The following is a 10,849-nucleotide window of genomic DNA, read 5'->3' as shown; positions in this document are numbered from 1 at the left end:
GCCATATTGTTACACACTTATTTGTGGATTTACTGTATTCCCAATAAGAAGCTATAGAGTCCTTGAAGGCAGGGACTTCATCTGTGTATCACGGATGTTTAGTGGTTTGTGGATTCAACAGGTCAAAAAGTTAGAAAATGAGGTCAAAAACAATGCATCAATGAGCAAGAACAGAACAGCTGATTATTCAAATTTTTATTAATTTTTCCCTACCAAATAAATAGCAAGTTCATAAAAATATTATATAGATTCATATGCTTCTTTTCAGGCACATAAGAAAGTCTTCTAGACTTATATGCAGAAAGCACTCTAAAAAACTGAAGAATGAAGCTGACTTCATAAGTCATTTTGAAATGGATCTTCCAATTGTTACCGCTGTTGACCAGTGAGGAGTCCTTGCTTCCCCAGTGTTGAAGAATAACACCATAGAAGCACGCCGAGGCAAGGTCAGAGTGGAAAATTAGAAGTTTATTAAAGGACTTCTCCCAGAGGAAGAAGGGGACCCAAAAGGTGGAATCCGTTGAAGGGCGTTGAAGGGCGAATGTGTTCCTCTTTTTATAGTTTTTGGTGATGGAATGTAGGTGGGAAGGTCCGAAGGGTTGGGACACAGATGGGCCAAAGAAGTAATACGGGCACTTCTCAGTCAAGTTTGCTGTTCATTAACATTTCTTTGGGATGGGCTATCTTCAAATCTGTTGGGGGCTGTTTCCTGGGCTTCATTAACATTTCTTTGGGATGGGCTATCTTCAAATCTGTTGGGGGCTGTTTCTTGGGCTTCATTAACATTCCAAGAGTTGCTCAACTTTTCCAGAAATTCATTCTCAACATGGCCTCCATTTTAGATTTCACTCGATATTAGACCCGATTTACCTAACTACACTGACTACCTAACTTTAAATCTGGCTTCACAATTACAAAATCAGCTTTAAACATTTGATAGACATCTTCTTGTATAATCTTCTGTTCAAAGACTTTCTTTTGCAAAACCCATATTTACCTTCTTGTGTACCAAATTCAATTCACACAATGTTACAGTTAGAAGAGAACTTAAAAATTATTCAGTCCAGTTCTTTGGTCTTGCAGTTGAAATGGAGGTTTAGTGATATGGAATCCTAGCTCAAGTTCACAGGGCTAGATAGTGTCAGAGGTAAGACTAGAACTCAATTCTTCCAAAACTGAACTCAAGGAAAGAGACTGCTAGCAGCCCTCCTGGACATCCTTTCTTTCCTTTTCCTCCAGTAACTGAAAAAACAGCTTTATTAAGGGGTTACACACAATCCCTAAAAGGCCTTTCCCAGACACCCCCCCACACCAGATGTGGCCATGTGACTACACTTTAGCCAATGAGATATAAGCATAGGTATGTAGACTTTCAGGAAGGGAGGAATGCCCCATTCTCCTTCTCTTCTTTCTTCTGATTATCTGGAATGGAGCCTGAATTCCTGATCACCTCAGGGAGTCACCAGAGCAGGGCTTGACAGTGTATTTCTGCATCTTTTATGTGAGGAAAAAGTAAAATCAAATTGCTACTACTTGATCTACCTCTTTTTTTTTTTTCCTTTTAATTTTCAGTTATATGCATCCAAACTTAACTCATCCATTCAGGCTCCCCACCCCACCCCATAAACCTGTTCCCCCATCTCAGCAAGTGGCAATTCCATTCTACTAGCCACTCAGGTCAAAAACCTTGAAGTCAGTACTAATGATTCTATTTCTTTCATACCCTTACAAGTCCACCAGCAGTTCTTGTTAACTCTTCTTTCAAAATAGCCCGAACCTGTCAGCTTCTTGACATTTCACGGCCATAGCTCTGGTCCCAGCTACCATCCTCTGCTGGTTTATACCAGTGGCCTCCAACGGAGTCTCCCAGCCTTCATTCTTTCCTGCCACCTCCCCATTCCCAGTCTACTTTCCATACAAGAGCCAGACTTGACTTTTTAAAACTCAAGACACCCTACCATGTTACTTCTTTGCTCAGGACTTGCAGTGGCTCCTCCTGATTTAGTGAGAGCAAAGTCCTTTCAGAGTTACTGGCCTGATGAGGTCTGGTCCCAAACCCCTAGGCACCTGACCTCACTATGCACCCCTCACCCACTGAGCCCCAGGGCAGTGCCCTTACCTTTGTTGGTGTCCCTTGAACTCATCCAGCATGCTCCTGCCTTGGGGCCTTTCTGCTTTGGGAACTCTTCCCACAGGTATCCACAGGTTCTCTCCCTTACCTCCTTCACGCCACTGACTATATCAGGGAAGGATATAGTCAGAAAAGTTCCCTGACTACTCTGTCTAAAACAAAACCCCACTCCACTCTCCACTTGTTCTTCAGAACATTCACCACCACTTTAGGTTATGTTCATCACCCATCACTGCCCACTGGAAGGATTAACCCATTTGTCTTGTTCCTATTATGCTCTCAGCGCCCAGAACAGAGGTGAGCATGCGTAGATGCTCAATGCATGTTTACAGATTGGATGGATGAGCAAATGAATGCTAAACCTGTGTCCTTTAGGTATTTCACGCTGCCTCTGATTAAAATCCAGGTACAAGTGTATCGTTTATAAGGCCATTTGCTCCAAGGGCAAGTACTGCTACTGTAGCTACTTGCTATCCCTGTGTAAACTTGCTAAATATTTACTGACAATAAAAATCAGCCAGCTTTGTCTTATTAGTTAACTATTCCAATCATAATTACAATGGCTAATAGCAACCACAAAACCCTAAAAATTTAGAAATAAAAACAACAGCAACAGTTCACCAGGCCAATTTGTGAGAATCCTGAGTCAAATGTTCTTTTTAATAGCACCCCCAAATGCAAAACCTTTCCCTCCTGCTCTCAGTGAGGAGGGTCAAACTGACCACTTGCTACCCAGTGAGGTACACAGCTGTCCTCTCAGATGGCCAGGCTTTGTGGGAAAGCCCAGTGGTGAATCTTAAAACTTGAATAAATAAAAGTCCACTGAGAGCTATCTTTTCAGATACAAACTACTCCTTTTCAGAGTTGGAAATTTTTAGTTGGTTTCCAAAATTGAACTAATAAGTCTTCTACTAAAATGAGTTAAGTCTTAAGGGCAACATTTTTGGAGACAGTGCATTAGCTCCCAGAGCCTGACAGAGTGCCACACTTCCAAGAAGGCCTAAGAAGCCAAGCCCAGCTTTTTCAGGCAGATAGCAGACAAGTTTTATAAGGGAAAAAACATTAAGCTATTTCTAAGGTTTGGCTTTGAGAATACACAGTTCTCTCATATATCTTTGGTGATTGTTGTTTTGAGCTGCTAAAATATTCCTTCTTTGGGATAAAAACACGCTCCCCAAACACTTAAGAGCTTGATTTTAAAAACATCTCCCTGCCTCTGAATCCACTTCCATTAACTGTGTCCCTAGGCAAATTATTTCACTTCTCTTCTCCTTAGGTTCCTCTTAAAGAATGCTGGCTCTTAAAGATAATGTGTGGAGAGTGTGGTGCACAAGTCCAGCACTTAGCAGGTGCTCAATAAATGATAGCTACTGTCACTCCATGAGCAACTATCTACAGAAACCTACTCAGGCGATTAGCACTTTTTAACATAACATATGCAAATGACTCATTTTTTTGTAGAGCACTTGGAAGACAGAAAAAGTATGAATTAAATTAATCTCCTACCAGTACTGTGAATAAAACTTCCCACACACAGTAGTGGACAATTTTTCCTCTAACAACTTTGAAATAGTGACCTCTGCTGGCCAGTGGAAAACACGAGCCTTCCAATCAACTCTTCCATGACCAAGCAAGGTCTGAGTGAGTCAGGCTTGGTCCCTATCCCTGGAACTAAAACCAGGTGTTGCTTTATAAGGGACAGAAATCGTCACAAGGGTTACCACAATGTAATTGGGATGTTAACAAAATTAAAGGCCAGCCTTTCCATTTGCTCATCCGCCCAGAAGCTTCTTTTTTTTTTTTTTTCCAAACGCCGTGGTCTCCTATTTTTAAAAAGTCATAATTGCATGCAAATGTTATAGCAGAAAAACAACGCAAGGGGGGCATTAAAAATCAATCTTCCATGTAAGCTTCAGATTTTCCAGGATGAAAATCCAAAAGCAGAAGTGGTGACAAATGTGTAGAAAAGAGAGTGAAAAAGTCAGAATGCATCATTAAGAATGTTACAACCAAAGAAGGGGAAAAAAACTTCTGCGAGCACATGTCTGATTCAGCTGGGATGAACAACCAACTACAAAGGCGGCTTTTAAAAACCCCGAAAACTTCTTACAGATATGACTGGGAAAGCCAACGAGGAAGCAGTGAGGAGGACCCTTCTCTTCAGACGGAAAGATGCTTGATGGAAGAGGCTGCTCAAGAGTGTCGGCTGGGATGGTTAGATAGAAAGCCCATTCCCGCCTTGTAAGGTGTGAAATGAAACAGGGGTTGAAAACTGGCAGCCATAGGGCTGTGGAGATTGGTTTGGCTTGCTGTATTTAAAAAAAAAAATTAATTAATTGCCAACATTTTAAAATAGAGATTTCATATCAAAAATCCAAATTTCTGCCTTATGAACAAATGGGGAGGTGTGGACACACTGGGTCTCCCATTGCAACAGTCAATTAGAGGCAACAGCAGCAGCAGGCATCCATTTAGATGGAGCATCTGCTCCCCACTTTGCTGCGTCCCCTATGGGGTCAGCTTGTCATCTCGTCACCCGCCCAGCTTTTGTAAACACTAAGTCTGATAAACCCTGAGTTAATAACAACTCTAAGACAGTGATGATGAGTTCATCGCAGTTTGAACAAATATCAGGTGCAAAGTACTTTCGAAGTGCTACGGACATAGAGAATAAGACATGAAGGCTGGACATATAGCTCAGTTGGTAGAGTGCTTGCCTTGCATGCACAAGGCCCTGGGTTTGATCCCCAGCACCAAAAAAAAAAAAAAAAAAAAAGATAAGAACTGGGCTGGGGTTGTGGCTCAGTTGTAAAGCACTTGCCTAGCATTCCTGAGGCACTGGGTTCTATTCCCAGCACCACATAAAAATAAAACAAAATAAAGATATTCTGTCCATCTACAACTAAGAAAAAAAAAAAAAGAATAAGACATGATCTCTGAACCCAAGGAACTCAGACCACTTGAAAGGAGAAAATACATGGTTATTATCATACATGACAGCATGTGCATTGTGAAGGTAAAGACGTGGTAGAGATTGAAGTGGGTAAACCTGTATTCTAGTTTTTTGAGATGATACTTAGCTCATTCACGCCCAGTCTTTCTCCTTTTTATTTATTTCTTTTTAAAAATATTTCTTTTTGTTGTAGATGGACACAATACCTTTTTATTTATTTATTTATTTACTTATATTTATGTGGTGCGTAGGATCGAACCCAGGGCCTCACACATGCCAGGCAAGCGCTCTGCCACTGAGCCACAACCCAAGCCTTTAGTCTTTCTCCTTTTCTAATATATGGATTTAAAGGTATCAGTTCCCCTCTAAGTATGGCCTTAGCTTTATCTCACAATTTGCAACATGTACTTATTACCATTTATTGAAAAATATTTTTCTGATATCTATCTATGGTTTCTTCTTTGACCTGTGATTTTAAAGTGTATTTTTTAATTTCAAAACATATGGAATGCTATAATTCTCAAATTTATCTCCACCTTAATTGCCTTATAGACAAACATACTTTATTTTAATCCTCTGAAATTTGTCGAGACTTGCTTTATGAACTAACATATAGTCAGATGTGTAAACATTCAACATGAACTTGAAAAGAATACAAGTTCTTCAGTGGGCAGGTGTAATGTGCCTTATGTATACACTAGACCAAGTTTGTTGATTTAGCCCTTCAAGTATTCTATATCCTTAATGATTTCTAAAATCTTAGTTCTATAAATAACTAAGAGGTGTGTAAAAAAACTTGATTGTGGATTTGTCCATTTCTCCTTGTGGTCCTAACAATTTTTATGTACTTGTTGTTAAAACATAACATATATGAAAGTACACAAGACCCACATATGTGGTTCAGTGAAGTTTTATATGTACACAAACACATAACCCAAGTCAGATAGACACTTATAGCACCAGTTTTACTCATACAAAGACATATGCTTCTTTCTTCCCCAGTACCACTTTTACCTGTTCTTGAAATGCATAAAATATAATCACAGTACATATTCCATTGTATCTGATTTCTTTTGCTTAACATGTCTATGAGCTTCCTTCACGTTGTTAAATAAAGCAGTTATTCGTTCTTTTGGTTTCTATGTCACATTGATTACAAAATTATAGCATAATTTATTTACTCCTTCTATTGTTGATGGACATTTGATTTGTATCCAATTTAGGATGATTGTGAAAAACTCTGTTACAACCATCCTTGTATACATGATTTTTGAAGAGTATATTCTCTCATTTCTCTTGGGCATATACCAATTTGTGCAACTGATAGGTCCTAGAGTAGGTACATGCTGAGTTTTAGCAGATATTGACAATTTTTTACTCCTTTTAGCAATCGTATTTTAATTTTTCTACATCTTTAACATGTTATCAATCTCTTTGGCCCGTCTGATTGTTATTTAATTCTATCTCACTGTATTTAATTTTTTAATTTAACTAATAACTTACAGTGCTGAATACCTATCTAATCTTACAGGAAATGTGGATAAACTCCTTTTTGGAAGTGCTTTTTCATCTTTTACCCTATTGTTTTTTGTACTTTAAGGAAAGGATATCAGGTACATTAGGGCCTTTCTTTATCTCTTATAAGGTTTTTTAAGTATACTTTATCAAAATAGGACTATATTGGCTTTATACATCTTTGCATGTTTATCCTATCTTTATTTTCACTTCATCTATCCTTATGTTTTATTTTTATTTATTTATTTATTTATTTTTTAAAGAGAGAGTGAGTGAGAGAATTTCAACATTTATTTTTTAGTTTTTGGCGGACACAACGTCTTTGTTTGTGGTGCTGAGGATCGAACCCAGGCCGCATGCATGCCAGGCGAGCGCACTACCGCTTGAGCCACATCCCCAGCCCATATCCTTATGTTTTGGGATATGTCTCTTTTTATCAGCAAACAGTTGAATTTCTAAATTCAGTTTAATGATCTTTGCTTTTTTAGTTAGAACATTTAGTCCATTTATATTTATTGTAATTATTGACATATCTTGGTTTAAATTTACATTTTATTGTGTATTCTATTGACCCTGTTTTATATTTTTTTATCTTCTGTTTTCTTTTAGATCATTTCTTGTTTTTCCACTTCTTTCTCTGTCTTAGCTTGAAACTTCTACTATTCTTTTAGCGGTTATCTTTAAATTACAATGCACATCTTTAATATATGAAAGCCTACTACTGGAATTTTTATTCTTCCCAATGTAAAGCCCATAGAACACTTTTAACACCCAAGTATTTCAATTTTTCTGCCATTGTGTTGTATACTCTAATCTATATATTTAAAACCCTATCCAGTGATTCAGGAGGCTGAGGCAGGAGGATCACAAGTTCAAAGCCAGCCTTAGTAACTTAGTGAAACCCTAAACAATTTAGTGAGACCCTGCCTCAAAAAATAAAAAGGGTTGGAGATCTTCTGGTTTCAATCCCTGGTATGAAAAAAAAAAAAAAAAAAAACAACCTGTAAGGCATTGTTGCATAAACCAACATTCACATTTGCTTTTTTTCTTGTCTTTAATTTCTTTCTGCTTCTTTGAAAAAACAAACAATAACAAAAAACAACTGCTCTACAAGTTAAATTCCCTTTAGTGTGGCCTGTTGACAAATATCTCTGTTTTTGTTTGTCTGAGAATGTCTTTGTTTCCCCATTTTTGAAGATTGATACTGGATATGGAATTCTATGCTAGTAGATTCCTTTCAGGACATTTTTCTGTTCTAGAATTTCTGTGGTTCTTTATCAATTTAAATTTTTTATAAATATATAAACACATTTTATATATACACACACATATACATAGTTTCTAGTTCTCTAATGAATTAGTTTTAATCTCATTGAACACAGTGATCATAATTATTTTAATGTCTGATAATGCTAATATCTGAAGCTACTATGAGTCTCTTTGTTGCTTTTGTTGATTTTCATTTGTTATCTTTTCCTGTGCTTGCTTATTTTTGTGTGCCATGTGTATTTGAAAACTTATTGGTGGAAATAATTGAGACTTAGGGCATTTTCTCTCCCAGAGGATTTATGATAGCTTTTGCTAGAACCTGGAGATACTGACACAAGTCATTTCAATCCAACTTAATGAAGACTGAAACTCAAATTACAATTTGGGAGATCCTCATCGTCCTTTCTCCTATCTTTATTTTCATTTTATCAATCCTTATGTTTTAGATGTGTCTCTTGTTATCAGCAAACAGTTGAATTTTTAAATTCAGTATAATGATCTTTGCTTTTTTAGTTAGAACACTTAGTCCATTTATATACAGCCCAGAGCTAGGGGATTTACTGGCTCCTTTTCGCAGACTCTGAACTCTAAATTTCATCCTCCATCCTGGGAGATTCCAGGAGCCACCCCTACACCTCCACATCATGCTCATCTACAAAGGCAGGCTCTCAGAAACTGCCTGGCACTGCAAAACCATATTCCTCTATCCTGTTTAGATTCCCTGGAAAAGTGATCCATTTAGGCTAATTTCTTCCCATCAGGAATTTGATTGGCATTCAGAAAACAGTTGGTCCGTCTCTATTACATGTAAACTCAGGTGCTAGGGGGGAGCTGGAGGAAGTGGTAGAAACCCAACTGGCAGTAAGAATAAAGCGCTGATGCAGGCAGAGGCAGAAAATCATTGGGATCCTAAGAGCTTTTCAGGTTCTCTGTAGGGTCTAGAAGCAGATCTATAGTTAGGCTTACCAAGACTTCCCTGCACTCTTAGGACCAACTTTCCTTTCTATCTGAAGCTAATCTGAAATAGAAATTGTCACTGCATCTGAGTCATGGCAGGAAGGAATCAGTGGACTATTACTAATGGACTGAAATATAAAATGATAAGAGTCAATATAGCTTGAAAAGAGTACCAAGGTAAAACTGATTAAGATGTCATCCTCCAATATTTCTCTGCCAGTGACATCCCATAGGATTTCCAGAACCACTTTATCCCCAGGATCACTTGTAAGGCATACCCAACAGTGTCGGGTAAGATACATGTGTGCAGAACATGAGCACTGGAGGGTATGGTAAAGTCATATAGCTTTGCAAAATAAGGCAGATGACCAAGTTGGCTAGCACCATGACACCTAAGGACATACTATGTTTAATGATGAAAAAAATCCAAAAAGGCTTAGAGGGGGTACAAAGACAGTCGACAGTTACTGCTGAGAACAGGCCAGAAGCAGAGTAGATGCTCAATCAACAGTAAGACATATCAATTTTGTAAATAAGTAGAAAAAGCATTGTTTGCAAGCCTTCCATTCTTCTTCCACACATGATGAACTCTTTGAGGGCAAGTCTATAACTGTACCACCAGTTCCTAGTACAGGGACTGGCATGCAGTAGGCAATGAATGAATGATGAATAAGCAAATGGAAGAATTAAGTAGCATTTTACAAAAATACATCCTACAATTCCTTCTATTAAACTTCCAAGTCAGATGTTTCAGATTTTAAGAAGGCAATAATTATGCATATTATATGACACTCCCCATGGAATCTAGAACAGCACCTCATAATCAAACACTCTACAATGAAATGGAAATAGTTACACTATCTGAAATAAATTAGGTCTATAAAATGGTCTCACATCAATTCAGGTCAGGTTTATCATCACTAATCGTGTCATAAAACAATCTTCTGGATTTCATAATAGTACAGATCCAGTTTTGCTAAAGTTAGTGATTTGCTAAATCCTAGAAGGAATGGAGCTCACAGTGTGCAAGAGGAAGATTTGTAACCAGCTTAATCAATGGGAAAAGGCAAAAAAAAAAGAACAAGCATTGAAAAGACACTGAAATTTACCCAGGAATATGTAGGAAGGCTAAATAAGCTCATTCTGAAGAATGGGAAATTTGCCAAAATGACAGAAACTCAAGTAAAGGGAACAAGCACCATTACACAATGGTGTGAAAGAGCGATTCATGTATCATGTCACCTGCTGTAATTTCAAGGTAAGTATTAAGTACCTTCATATTTGTCTGCATTAACTTCAGGGTCAAATTATAAACTTCAAGCTTTTCAATAAATCAGATGGAAGAACTCCATTTTACAGCAAGAGTTATGTTTCCTTCATACAAGAAAATACCACAGGAGAAGTCCACAACAGTGTTTCTCCAAGTGCAGTTTCCTAATTAGCAGTACTAGCACCACCTGGACACTTGTTAGAAATGCAAATTCTTAGCTCCACCCCAGACTTAATCAGTAGTTTAGGAGACAGGATCAGTAACCTCTGACCTAATAAGCTCTTCAAGTGATTCTCATGCGTGCTGAAGTTTGAAGACCTCTCATCTAGAATAAACCTTTTTCAGTGTGATTTTCAGACAACAAGCTTAGACTTTATCAAAAACTGTATCACTTGAAGGGCTGGTGTTGTGGCTCAGTGGTAGAGCACTTGCCTAGCTAGCATGTGTAGGCACTGGGTTTGATCCCGAGCACCACATTAAAAAAATAAAAATAAATGAATAAAAAGTTATACATATTTAAAAAACTGTATCACTTGGGAACTAGGCCAGACTCTGCATATTACTAAACAATCTATGTGATTCTGGTGGCCTATTTCTGAATGTCATTACATAAGATTACAAATTCTTTGAAGACAGTTCGTTCCTAAGAGATGTGCTGTAACACTCAGTAAATGTTCTTGATTAGCTAGGTTCACATCAGTTTGCATATTTTTTTAATATTTATCTTTTAGTTGGACACAATATCTTTATTTAT

The sequence above is a fragment of the Callospermophilus lateralis genome, chromosome 7 (genome assembly GCF_048772815.1).
Source record: "Callospermophilus lateralis isolate mCalLat2 chromosome 7, mCalLat2.hap1, whole genome shotgun sequence".
In the NCBI taxonomy this organism is placed as follows: Eukaryota; Metazoa; Chordata; class Mammalia; order Rodentia; family Sciuridae; genus Callospermophilus; species Callospermophilus lateralis.
The sequence above is the reverse complement of the archived record's forward strand: the minus strand, read 5'-3'. Positions refer to the sequence as shown.